This window comes from Rutidosis leptorrhynchoides, chromosome 2 (assembly GCF_046630445.1).
Source record: "Rutidosis leptorrhynchoides isolate AG116_Rl617_1_P2 chromosome 2, CSIRO_AGI_Rlap_v1, whole genome shotgun sequence".
Lineage (NCBI taxonomy): Eukaryota > Viridiplantae > Streptophyta > Magnoliopsida > Asterales > Asteraceae > Rutidosis > Rutidosis leptorrhynchoides.
The window spans coordinates 19586619-19600217 of NC_092334.1; positions in this window are offsets into that span (position 1 = coordinate 19586619).

Below are 13599 nucleotides of genomic sequence, written 5' to 3' on the forward strand. Positions count from 1 at the left end.
TTAATCGAATACATTTCTTTGGGTTTTGCATTTGATGCTTCTGGTACCTTAAATCCTTCAGGTATCTTCATATATATATCACTATCAAGTGATCCATATAGGTAAGCAGTCACAACATCCATGAGATGCATTTCTAAATTTTTAGAAACTGCCAGACTGATTAAGTACCTAAAAGTAATTGCATCCATAACAGGGGAATAAGTTTCTTCATAATCAATTCCCGGTCTTTGAGAAAAACCTTGAGCTACAAGTCTAGCTTTATACCTTGTAACTTCATTTTTCTCATTTCTTTTTCGGACAAAAATCCATCTGTATCCTACAGGTTTCACATCTTTAGGAGTGAGAATGATGGATCCGAAAACTTTTCTTTTATTGAGTGATTCTAATTCAGCTCGTATTGCTTCTTTCCATTGAGCCCAATCATGTCTATTTTGACATTCAACCATAGATGTTGGTTCTGGATCATCATCATTATTCATGATGTCATATGCAACATTAAATGAAAATTTCTCATCAAGATTTTTCATTTCATTTCGGTTCCATAATATTTTTGAATATGCATAATTGATTGCAATTTCTGTATTGACATCATCAATCTCCTCTGCAGTAGGAGTACTGATTTGTGGTTCTTCTTGAACACTTTCTTTTACTTCATTATCAGCTGATTTTCTTTTTCGAGGATTTTTATCCTTTGAACCAATTGGTCTTCCACGTTTCTGACGTGGCAAAGATTCATGAGTGACTACATTATCAGTTTTCCGATTTGGAATCTCAACTCGAGCTGGAGTATTAACTGCTGGTATATATGATTTAGTCTCCCTTTTTGTATCTGTGAATGCATCAGGCAATTGATTTGCAAGTTCTTGTATATGCATTATCTTTTGAACTTCTATCTCGCATTCTTTTGTGTGAGGATCAAGATATTTTAATTGAGGTTCACACCATGAAACATCATTTTCTTTATTTTTTATTTCTCCCCCTAATCTAGAAAACAATATTTCATTAAAATGACAATCAGCAAAACGTGCTGTAAAAACATCACCTGTCATAGGTTCAATATACCTTATGATTGAAGATGTTTCATATCCAACATATATTCCTAACCTCCTTTGAGGACCCATTTTTGTACGTTGTGGTGGCGCAAATGGAACATATACTGCACAACCAAATGTTCTAAGGTGGGAAATATTTGGCTCTTGACCAAAAGCAAGTTGTAGGGGGGAATATTTATGACTTGCACTTGGTCTGATGCGAATCAATGCAGCAGCATGTAAAATTGCATGACCCCATATAGATACAGGGAATTTTGTTCTCATTATCAATGGTCTAGCGATTAACTGTAAACGTTTAATCAGTGACTCGGCTAAACCATTTTGTGTATGCACATGAGCAACAGAATGTTCAACAACAATTCCTATAGACATGCAATAGTCATTAAATGCTTGAGATATAAACTCACCAGCATTATCAAGTCTCACCTTTTTAATGATGTAATCAGGAAAATGTGCTCTCAATTTAATAATTTCGGCAAGAAATTTTGCAAATGCCACATTACTGCTTGATAACAGACAAACATGAGACCATCTACTAGATGCGTCTATTAGGACCATGAAATATCTAAATGTTCCACATGGTGGATGAATTGGTCCACAAATATCACCTTTAATTCTTTCAAGAAACATTGGTGATTCTTTCTCAACCTTAAGTGGTGAGGGTCTAGTTATCAATTTTTCAAGAGAGCAAGATATACATGGAACCATTGTATCATGAAGGATTTTTCTATTCTTCAGTGGATGTCTATGTGTACATTCAATAATTCTTTTCATCATTGTTGATCCTGGATGGCCCAATCTGTTATGCCATAAATTAAATACACCAGGATCAATATACTTTTCTTTAATCACCATATGTGCTTCTGGTACATTTATATGTGTATAATGTAATCCAGAATTAAGTCTTGGCAGTTTTTCAATCACGTGATTCTTGTTAGTGATACTTAAATATTTCTCATTTTCTGCCGTTACTGACTGATAATCATATCCATTAAGGTATATGTCAGAAAAACTCAATAAATTTCTGCTTGACTTAGGAGAGAATAAGGCATTATTAATTAAAAATGTTGTACCGTTTGGTAATATGAATTTTGCCTTTCCTATCCCTTCTATCAAGTTAGCAGCACCTGATATTGTATGTATAGTTCCTTCCGTTGGTTTCAAATCAATGAAATATTTTTCAGATTTAAGTATAGTGTGTGTAGTACCACTATCTGCTATACAGAGATCTCCACTACTTGATTGATGTTGTGTTCCAGCAGAATTCATATTAAACTTCATATATAAGAAACAAACAGTAAGTATATAAATTTTACACAAAATGTTTATTACACACAAATAGATAAAACTGAAACATTTGACATACATAGAATTGAAACATCAAACATAGAACTGGAACATTTGATAAAACATATAGAACTGAAACATTTGAGAAAACATGATGACAAAGGTTAAATCGTTTTATTTATAAAAGAAACATATTAATTTAATTCAAGAAATCTTCATATAAATCAGATGGTTGCTCAGTGACTGTTGGATCAATATTATCCAAAAAATTTACTTCCTTTTCTTTACCTTTCAGCGAATCCTGATACATCTTAACAAGATGTTTAGATGTTCGGCAAGTATTAGCCCAGTGGCCTATTCTACCACATCTGTAGCAAGATTCTTCAGAATTTTTAGAAGAATTTTCTTCAACATCTTGTTTAGTGGGCTTGTTTTGTGGTTGATATTTATATTTTCATGGATTATTATTTCTTTGACCACCACGGCAACGACCACGACCACGTCCTCGCCCATTACCATTACCATAAGGATGGTTTCTACCATAGTTATGGCTTTTGGCATGATGATGGTGATGGTTATTATAACCACGACCTTGCCCGCGTCCTTGTCCCTGTTTATAATTATTTGCAGTATTTGCTTCAGGGATTGCAAGTGTACCAGTAGGACGGGATTGCTGATTTTTCATTAATAGCTCATCATTTTGCTCTGCAACTAAGAGATATGAATTAAGTTCAGGATATGTTTTGAACTTTAGCATTCTCAAATTTCTTTGCACTGTGATGTTTGCAGCATTCATTGTGGAGAAAGTTTTCTCCATCATGTCTGCATCACTTATTTCATGTCCACAGAATTTAAGTTGTGAACATGTATTATACAGAGCTGAGCTATATTCATTTACTTTCTTAAAGTCTTAGAACCTTAATGTTCTCCATTGTTCCATAGCAGCTGGAAGTAAAATTTCTCTTTGATTATTGAATCTGCTTTTGAGACCTTCCCATAAAACATGGGGATCTTCTACAGTCACATAATTATTTTGTAAGCATTCATCAATATGTTGATGAATAAAGCAACATGCCGTTGCTTGTTCTTTTTCAGAACAAGTGTTGTTTTCATTTATGGCTTCAAGAATACCCATTGATTTAAGATGCATTTTTTACTTTTATAACCCATGACATGTAGTTGTTTCCAGTTGATTCTAAAGGAGTAAATTTAAGCTTTTCCAGATTCGACATTTTCTATTAAAACAAACAACATGATAAATTATAGTCACTTTATATTCATAAGTATATAAAAATTAAACATAAATTTAATATAACATAAATGATAAGTAGGTGACAGTGTCGACCATATGTAAGCAATCATTAATAAATGTTATATAACATAAATATAAATATTAGTAAACATAAATGATAATTAGGCGACAGTGTCGGCCATATAAATGTTAGATAATAGAAATATAAATGTTAGTAACATAAATGATAATTAGGCGACAGTGTCGGCCATATAAATGTTAGATAATTGAAATATAAATGTTAGTAACATAAATGATAATTAGGCGACAGTGTCGGCCATATAAATGTTAGATAATTGAAATATAAATGTTAGTAACATAAATGATAATTAGACGACAGTGTCAACCATATATTATTCAGGTGGTATAACCGACCATATATCATTTAGGTGGCAGAGCCAACCATAATTAGTATTAAGATTATCGTGCTGATAACGTGTTATAATTCAGTAGGCTTATAACTACCTTTAGTGGTTTGATTCTTGATGTTATAATTCAGTAGGCTTATAACTACCTTTAGTGGTTTGATTCTTGATGTTATAATTCAGTAGGCTTATAACTACCTTTAGTGATTTGATTCTTGATTTAGAATACTAATAATGAAGTGTAAGAACAAAGATGATAATGGAGAGAAAGAAAGAAACACTTTGTAAGTGTGAGAAATGGTGCAAGTTTAATGCTTGCATTCATGGCTATTTATAGCAAAAATATCACAAGTTTAGGTAATACAATAATATTACTTTTGTGTATCAATAATTGACTATCCATTTATATATATATATATATATATTTATATATTATAACAATATCATCCATCATTATCATGTGTCTAATATTCAAATACCAACCACTTTCTCCTTTACAGCTCACTATCCTCAATATAAAATATTTCTTCATTATATCATCATGAGGATTCTCGTGGTGGTTCGTACAGGAATTAAGAAATCGAACTGCAGAAATAAAATGTGGTAGGAAAAAAAATAACCTGGTGTTCTTTGGTTGTTTTAGACAGAAATAACAAGAGACGGAAGTAAGTAGCAGTTTTATGGTGAATGGTTAGGGTTGCCTATCAATAAGAAAAGAAAATAAAATATAACATTAGTGGGTGTTGGATTGGTGGCGTATGATATACTTGTACAAAAGAAGAAAACAGTGACGGGTTTGTGGTTGCAGGAAGGTGTGGATTTTATGGTGTTGTTGGGTGTTTAAATGGTGAGATCGTTAAGGTGGTGATGAAGTGATCGTTGAGCAACAGAAAATAATGATCGAAGAAGATGGTTTGCAATTGTAGAATAGTAGTTTCTTATTGAGTTATGGGTGAACTGTGTTAGGGTTGGTAGTTCATGGTGGTTGTATATCCGAAACAGAAATAGAAAAAGTTGGTTAATTATGGTTAATGGGTTTTGGTGTTGGTTCGATGGTTGTAGCAGGTGGGTCACGAAGGTTGTTCAAGGTGATGGTGTTTGGTTGATCATGATTAGAAAAGAAACAGAAGGAGTAAGCGAACGGGTTTGCAAGGTGATCGTGTTGTTTTTCAATAGAAACAGAAACGAATGGTAGCAACCATGGTGATCGAAGGTTGGTTGCAAGTTGATTAGGAGTAACATAAAATGAAATTTGCAGCAGCCATTTGGTTTGGTTTTTAGTTGATCTTCGACAGAATTTCAGAAAATAGGAGTGAGAGAGAAGAGTGGTGTCGTTTGAAAGTGGTGAAGATGATGGTGATTGTTCTCGATTCGAAGGTGATTTTATGGTGATTGTAGTGGGTCGATGGTCATGGACAGGAAACACAAGTGTGTAAGTGATGATGGTTGATGATTCTTATGTAGGTGTGTGATATATATGTATATAATACATATATATATATATATATATATATATATATATATATATATATATATATATATATATATATATATATATATATATATGTTATAATTCAGGAGGATTATAACTACCTTTAGTGGCCTGGTTCTTGATTGTAGATTTTATTAAATTATTAGTGCAAGATTATTCGGGTTCCTTTTGATTACTCAACCACTTGTGTACAATATAAGATATTTTATATGAGTGAGTGTTTAAGGGAGGGAGTAGGATACTTGTGAAAGAAATAGAATTGCATAATTGTTGGGTGCAAAGTGCCAACCCACGTTCCACATATTTATACTAAAATAAATATATTATGCAATAAAATTACCATCCAATTATTGACTTTATAACACTCCCCCTTGGATGACAATTTTATTAGAGAATAACTAGTACTGCCTCATTAAAAAAAAACTTTGCTAAAGAAAACCCTTTGGGATAAAACTTTAGCTAAAGAAAAAAAAAGAGTGCAGCATAGAGTTGACTCCCCCTCAAGTAGGCAACGCCTGAGTTGTTACATCTTCTGAACATGCCTCATGCCAATATTATGAACGTGTGTTCTGAAAATAGCAGTTGGAAGTGCTTTGGTGAAAAGGTCAGCAGAGTTTTTGCTGGACTGAACATATCTCATTTCAATCTGGTTGTCCTTAATGAGATTTTGAGTGTATGAGAAGAATCTAGGAGGTATGTGTTTTGTTCGGTCACTTTTGATATACCCTTCTTTCATCTGTGTTATGCAAGCTACATTATCTTCATAGATAGTTGTTGGACTTTTATCACGTTCTAGTCCACAAGAATCAGTAATGAGTTGTGTCATTGATCTCAACCAAAAACATTCTCGAGTAGCTTCATGTAATGCAATCACTTCGGCATGATTTGATGATGTTGCAACAAGTGTTTGTTTTTGAGAACGCCATGATATTGCGGTACCTCCATTTAGGAATACATATCCATTTTGAGATTTAGCTTTATGTGGATCAGATAAATAACCCCCATCTGCATAACCAACCAAATCTTGTTTTGATTCGTTAGAATAATATAATCCTAAATCAGTAGTTCCTCGAAGGTATCGAAATATGTGTTTGATCCCATTCCAGTGTCTTTTGGTAGGAGCTGAGCTGAACCTTGCCAACAAATTAACTGCAAAAGAAATGTCAGGTCTTGTATAATTTGTAAGATACATAAGAGCTCCAATTGCACTAAGATATGGTACTTCTGGTCCTAGGATATCTTCATGATCTTCACAGGGACGAAATGGATCAGTGTCAACATTAAGTGATCTAACAACCATAGGAGTACTTAATGGTTTTGCCTTGTCCATATTAAAACGTTTTAAAATCTTTTCAGTATATGTTGTTTGATGTACAAGTAAACCATTAGGCATATGTTCAATTTGTAAACCAAGGCAATACTTGGTTTTTCCGAGATCTTTCATTTCAAATTCTTTCTTTAGAAGTTGAATGGCTTCATGGATCTCTTTATTTGTACCTATGATATTAAGATCATCAACATAAACAGCTATGATCACATATCCAGATGTTGTTTTCTTAATGAAAACACACGGGCAAATAAGATTATTGGTATACCCTTTGCTTATCAAGTAATCACTTAATCGTTTATACCACATGCGACCCGATTGTTTCAACCCATATAAAGACCTTTGTAACTTGATTGAGTACATTACTTTGGGTTTTGCATTGGTTGCTTCTGATACCTTAAATCCTTCAGGTATCTTCATATATATATCACTATCAAGTGATCCATAAAGATAAGCAGTCACAACATCCATGAGATGCATTTCTAAATTTTTAGAAACTGCCAGGCTGATTAAGTATCTAAAAGTAATTGCATCCATAACAGGAGAATAAGTTTCCTCATAATCAATTCCTGGTCTTTGAGAAAAACCTTGAGCTACAAGTCTAGCTTTATACCTTGTAACTTCATTTTTCTCATTTCTTTTTCGTACAAAAACCCATCTATATCCCACAGGTTTCACATCTTTAGGTGTGAGAATGATAGATCCAAAAACTTTTCTTTTATTGAGCGATTCAAATTCAGCTCGTATTGCTTCTTTCCAATGATCCCAATCATGTCTATTTTGACATTCCATGATAGATTTTGGTTCTGGATCATCATCATCATTCATGATGTCATATGCAACATTATATGAAAATATCTCATCAAGATTTTTCATTTTATTTCTGTTCCATAATATTTTTGAATGTGCATAATTGATTGAAAATTCCGTATTGACATCATCAATCTCCTCTGCAGAAGGAGTATTGATTTGTAGTTCTTTTTGAACACTTTCTTTTACCTCATTATCAGCTGATTTTCTTTTTCGAGGATTTTTATCTTTGGAACCAATTGGTCTCCCACGTTTCTGGCGTGGCAAAGATTCAAGAATGACATTATTGCCAGTTTTTGGAATTTCAATTCGAGCTGGAGCATTTGCTGCTGGTATATATGATTTAGTCACTCTTTTTGTATCTGTAAATGCATCGGGCAATTTATTTGCAAGTTCTTGCATATGCATTATTTTTTGAACTTCGGTCTCGCATTCTTTTGTGCGAGGATCGAGATACATTAATTGAGGTTCACACCATGAAACATCATTTTCTTTATTTTTTATTTCTCCCCCTAATCTAGGGAATAATGTTTCATTAAAATGACAATCAGCAAAACGTGCTGTAAAAACATCACCCGTCATGGGTTCAATATATCTTATTATTGAAGATGTTTCATATCCAACATATATTCCCATCCTTCTTTGAGGACCCATTTTAGTGCGTTGTGGTGGTGCGATAGGGACATAAACCGCACAACCAAATGTTCTAAGGTGGGAAATATTTGGCTGATGGCCAAAAGCAAGTTGCAAGGGAGAATATGTATGACTTGCGCTTGGTCTAATGCGAATCAATGATGCAGCATGCAAAATTGCATGGCCCCATACAGATACTGGGAGTTTTGTTCGCATTATCAATGGTCTAGCTATTAGCTGCAATCGTTTAATTAATGATTCAGCTAAACCATTTTGTGTATGCACATGGGCAACAGGATGTTCAACAATAATCCCAATAGACATGCAAAAGTTATTAAATGCTTGAGACGTAAACTCACCAGCATTATCTAGTCTCACCCTTTTAATAGTATAATCAGGGAAATGTGCTCTCAATTTAATAATTTGAGCAAGAAATTTTGCAAATGCCATATTTCGACTTGATAATAGACAAACATGAGACCATCTACTAGATGCGTCTATTAGAACCATAAAATATCTAAATGGTCCACATGGTGGATGAATTGGTCCACATATATCACCTTGAATTCTTTCAAGAAACATTGGTGATTCTTTTTCAACCTTAAGAGGTGATGGTCTTATTATCAACTTTCCAAGTGAGCATGATGTACATGGGATAAGTGCATCATGAGGGATCCTTTGATCCGCCAATGGATGTCCATGTGTATTTTGTATTATTCTTTTCATCATTGTTGATCCCGGGTGTCCTAATCTCTCATACAAACTGATCATTACAGGATCACATGATTTTTATTTAACTACCACATTTACTTCAGGTACATTTATATGTGTATAATGTAAACCAGAATGAAGTCTTGGTAGTTTTTCAATTACACGATTCTTATCAGTGATACTTAAATATTTTTCATTTTCTGTTGTCACTGACTGATAATCATATCCATTTTGGTATATGTCAGAGAAACTTAACAAATTTCTCTTTGACATGGGAGAAAATAAGGCATTATTTATCGGAAAATTCGTACCATTTGGTAACATGAATTTTGCCTTTCCCATTCCTTTTATTAAGTCCACAGGACCTGATATAGTATGTATAGTTCCTTCCGTTGCTTTCAAGTCTGTGAAATATTTTTTTGATTTGAGTATGGTGTGAGTGGCACCACTGTCTGCAATACAAATATCTCCACCATTTGACTGATTTTTTACTCCAGCAGTATACATCATGAACTTCAAAAATATGAGAAACAAATAATGAGTACATAATTCATCAATATATTACATTCAAAACATGTTACAAACGATAACACATAATAAGGAAATATGTAGTAAACTAGATATGGTGTAGATTGAAAATCTACAACCATTTAGTTAATGGGAACATATAATAGGATATCTATATATATATATATATATATATATATATATATATATATATATATATATATATATTAGAAATTTATTCATTAAAGTAGTCACAAGTTGGCTCAGTTATTTTTGTATCAAGGTCATCCACAAGATTTGCTTCTTTTCGTTTTCCCTTTAGGGATTCTTGATACCGATTAACAGAATGCTGATTTGTTCGGCAGTTTTTAGACCAGTGGCCAATTTTACCACATCGGTAACAAGAATCTTCAACATTCTTTGAAGAGCCTTCTTCAACATTGTGATTTGTGGGATTGTATGGTGTTTGAATTTTATAATTTTGTGGATTATTATTTCTTTGACCACGACCACGACCACCACGACTACGACCACCACCACGACCATTACCATAAGGGTGATTTCGAACATAGTTATGATTTTTATTATTGTTATGGTAATTTCCATGATGATGGTTTTGGCCAATATGGCCACGACCTTGTCCACGCCCTCGTCCATGTGCATTTCTTCTTTTATTATTATTATTGTTAATAGCATTAGCTTCAGGAAATGCTAGCGCACCGGTAGGACGAGATTCTTGACTTTTCATCAGTAATTCTTTATTAACTTCTGCAACTAAGAGATAAGTTTGAAGTTTGGAAAAAGTTTTATAATTCTGCAATCTTAAATTTTCTTGCACAGTTATGTTTGCAGAATGCATTGTGGAGAAAGTTTTCTCCATCATATCAGCATCACTTATTTCTTGACCACAGAATTGAAGCTTTGAACGGATCTTGAACATGGCCGAGCTGTATTCACTCACCTTTTTGAAATCTTGGAACCTTAGATTTCTCCATTCTTCCCTCGCAGCTGGGAGTAATATTTCCTTTTGATTATCGAATCTACTCTTGATACTTTCCCATAAAACATGTGGATCTTTGATAGTGAGAAACATATGTTTTAAAGTGGTATCAATATGTTTGAGAATAAAAGCAATTGATTTTAATTTATCTTGATCGGAACAAGTATTATTTTCTTTTAAAGTTTCTAGAATACCCAATGATCCAAGATTTATTTCTACGTCCATAACCCATGATGTGTAGTTTGTTCCCGATACGTCTAAGGCATCAAACTCAAGCTTTGATAAGTTTGACATTTTCTATTTTCAGAAAGATGAACAACATAAATCATAATCATAATCATAATCATAATCATTTTTTTTTCATAGACAAATAACAACATGAAATTAGAATTAGTTTAGATTCATAAGTAGCAAACAAAGGAATAATGGTATGATTACTTCACTTTTCTAATTTTTTGGTAACATATATAGATAAAAAAAAAAATTTGGAGTTCGAAATGCATAAGGAAAAGTTTAGCAACAATTTAAAATTTGATTAGTCTTAGTTTTACATTATGATTTGTCTAAGTCAACTATTGACCATTACTAGTTCACAAATTTTATAATCTTACACAAGCTGTATACAATTTACATCCTTTATTAGCCATCATTTAATGATTACGAAGTATTATCTTATGAAATATATAAAGCTACTTATTTAACTTTTATTTTGTACTAATGCACATCATTGTCCACTATATTCAACTTTTAGTAAATTCTTAAATTACCCTTAAACCACTCCATGATAATTAAAGGTTAAAGTGTCGGTAGGAATATTTCATAAAATGGTCACGAGATGCAAAACTAGATGGTAACATATATTATAATTTATTTTTCATTTTGTTAACTTCTCATGAAAGTTGGGATTATTGTTTTTGTATTTATATATATGCAGTCCCATCTTCCATCTCCATAGCTATTACCCATAATCTCCTTAATTCTATCCCATTCATGAAACCAGTTTTGAAACATTTGGGCAGAACCCCGTCATAGTATATTTTGTATATAATTAGTAATAAAAAATACAAACTACTTTTTCTATTTTAACTTTTAAGATTATAAATTTAATAATAAACATTAGTATGCATGAAATAAATAATGATTAATTGCATAAGTAATCATAAATGTTTGATAACATATAAAGACCCCATCATATTCGTATTGATCGGAATTAATCTCGACCCATGGTACCGTGTTGTCAAATGACGTGTTGCGTACATAAAGTACCGTGTTGTCAAATGACGTGTTGCGTACAATCATGAGGTCTTATTAACATAAATATAAATGTTAGTGAAGTTAATAAGAGTTAGATTACAGAAAATATAATTCAGGCGGTATAACCGACCATATATAACTTAAATAACATAAATATAAATGTTAGTGAAGTTAATAAAAGTTAGATTATTGAAATATAATTCAGGCGGTATAACCGACCATGTATAACATAAATATAAATGTTAGTGAACATAACTGTAAATGTTAGTATACATAAATAAATGTTAGATAACATAAATGTAAATTAGGCGACAGTGTCGACCATATATCATTTAGGTGGCAGAGCCAACCATATTTAGTATAAATGTTGAGATAATCGTGCTGATAACGTGTTATAATTCAGGAGGATTATAACTACCTTTAGTGGCCTGGTTCTTGACTGTAGATTTTATTAAATTATTAGTGCAAGATTATTCGGGTTCCTTTTGATTACTCAACCACTTGTGTACAATATAAGATATTTTATATGAGTGAGTGTTTAAGGGAGGGAGTAGGATACTTGTGAAAGAAATAGAATTGCATAATTGTTGGGTGTAAAGTGCCAACCCACGTTCCACATATTTATACTAAAATAAATATACTATGCAATAAAATTACCATCCAATTATTGACTTTATAACAATATATATATATATATATATATATATATATATATATATATATATATATATATATATATATATATATATATATATATATATATATATATTATATTCAAGTGGGAATGAAAAATAATTGAACACAGTAATCAAATATCGCATAGTATAGCCACCGGGTACTATTGTTTGTCATATTATTATGGACATCAATTCACCTACTATTATATTCAGTTTACAGATAAAAGTTATCTTAAAAATTCAAAAATTTTAAATTAGATTCATTTATTTACTTCAGTCATCATTTGTTTAGAACCTGCTCAAAAAGGTGGACCTCGTTATTAGCGCTCAATCCCTAGTGCAATACACGGAATATTCAAATCTTGAAACAAGAAAGTAGAAATATTTTTATTTATCCTAAAATTTACAAAATGTATTAACGAACCATCGTAAATTTTTATATGCTCTTAAGTCCGATCTAAACTTATTTAATATCGATCTAATGATAAATGAGTGTTACTTACGTTGACAAAATAAATTCGAAACTATATATACTTGTTCAATATACTTTATTTATATATATATAGATGTGTTTTTTTAATAATAATTATCATAATTTCATATTTTTATTTTATTACCCCTTTATCTAATTGACAAAGTCGTAATGAATAGTCTACTTTTGACATTTTGCAACCAAACAATAGAGTTTTAGTTTTTACAAAGTAGCCACAAACCCTTACATTATTATTATTATTATTATTATTATTATTATTATTATTATTATTATTATTATTATTATTATTATTATTATTATTATTATTATTAGTCTACCTTTCACATTTTTCAAAGAAACAACAAAGTTTTAGTTTTTATAAAATACCCACAACACCTTATATTGTTAGTTATGAATAGTCTACTTTTGCCATTTTGCAAACAACAACAAAGTTTTAGTTTTTACAAAATAGCCACAAAACCTTATATTATTATTATTATTATTATTATTATTATTATTATTATTATTATTATTATTATTATTATTATTATTATTATTATTAGTCTACTTCTTAGATTTTGAAAAGAAACAACAAAGTTTTAGTTTTTACAAAATAACCACAAAACCTTATATTTCTATATTATTTAATACACAAAAATGGTGAATAGTAACTAGAGGTATATTTTCGTCATTTCACCTTTTTTTTAATTTTAACTAAATT